Genomic DNA, 1,354 nt, shown 5'->3' with positions numbered 1-1,354 from the left:
TTAATTTTAAAAATTATCTAATATTTTGAAAAGTGTTTCGGAATGCTTTGAAACTAGAAGACTGAAGTTCAGGACGCAGCTTTATGAAGTGTTGGGCCTTATGACTATTATCGGCCCACTCAAGAAAGTAGCACAAACCCAATTTTCATCCTTGAAACCCTAATTTCTGATCTTCTCCATCTCTATAAATACTCCTGCTGCTGCACAGCTCAACCCCGCTCCGCCTCCTGCATCATCAGTTTCTACCTGATTCTATGGTACGGTAAGCCATGTTTTCTCTTCTGCTACTGCTTTACTGAAATATTATCCAATTGAAAAGGAAATAGGAAAGCAAGTCAGCTTCTTGCCTGGGTTTCGAAACAAAACGATCCAGGCAGTTTATTATCACAAAACTTGCGATAGAGACGATAACTCAGCCAGTATCACTCGCCTGGATCTGATTTCTTCTCTGATTTTCCAGGCCCTTAACCTGCTGGCACATCACTTCACATCTTCCTGATTTTGTTTGGTTTTTGTTTCCTTCAAGCTAAGCTAGCAAACGCACTCTGTCCCTAAACCTTTGATGTTTTGAGGCAATTTCTTCGTTTGCAACATTAAAAGAAGGAAAGTAGTGTAACTATTACTTTCTGTAATTCCAGCTAACTCGCCCATATGATCTTTAATCCTGTGATCTTATGGGCACATGACTGGATTACATCAAAAGTAGTTAACCTTTTTAATTCTGGTTTTATTGCCTGATGATGGGGTATTGAGACTGGAACCTCATCTGAGAATCCTATGCCATAGGGATGAGAAATTTACGATGAAAGTCCTCTCAAATAATTGGTTTGTTCGACAATCACCTAACAGTGAAGAACATTGGCATTTGGCGAAGCTCCCTTCACTTTTACTCTACCTCCTTAATTAACTAAAATCCCTACTTTCCTTCAACTGATTTACAACCCAAAATTACCTTAACTAACTTAGGTAAATCATAAACAGCAAAAACTTAAAAAACTTAAGAGCGAATGCAAATATAAAAAAAGATAAAAATACGTTTTTCGAGAAATGAAGAGGGAAGCCGGCCGTGCCATACGAGATCTGCTCAAAATGAATTCATAGGGCATAAAAATATGTTTTCCAGTGTTGCCAGTGGCCTATGCTACGTGTAGTTCGTTTCTAAAATTGCAAAATTATAATGTTATGGTGCTCTGATTGTGTGTGTCATGGAGCGAAACATTTAGTAAAATGGTTACACATGAGATCGGGATGATATGATTATAAATTGATAAAAATTTAAAAAAATAATCAATTTAGTATATAAAATGATATAAATAAATCAAATCAAGATATAAAAAATAAAAAAAATCAATTA

General features: G+C 36.0%; 1 long non-coding RNA gene across 1 annotated transcript; it reads left to right on the top strand.

Annotated features, from left to right (window-relative positions):
* Positions 1-211: 211 nt before the first annotated feature.
* Positions 212-870, top strand: LOC105114474 (uncharacterized). The gene is made up of 2 exons (XR_840138.1): positions 212-262; positions 461-870. It is a non-coding gene; the product is annotated as an uncharacterized LOC105114474 (long non-coding RNA).
* Positions 871-1,354: the final 484 nt, after the last annotated feature.

The sequence above is a fragment of the Populus euphratica genome, unplaced genomic scaffold, assembly GCF_000495115.2.
Source record: "Populus euphratica unplaced genomic scaffold, PopEup_1.0 scaffold534.1, whole genome shotgun sequence".
NCBI lineage: Eukaryota > Viridiplantae > Streptophyta > Magnoliopsida > Malpighiales > Salicaceae > Populus > Populus euphratica.
The sequence above is the reverse complement of the archived record's forward strand: the minus strand, read 5'-3'. Positions and strand labels throughout refer to the sequence as shown.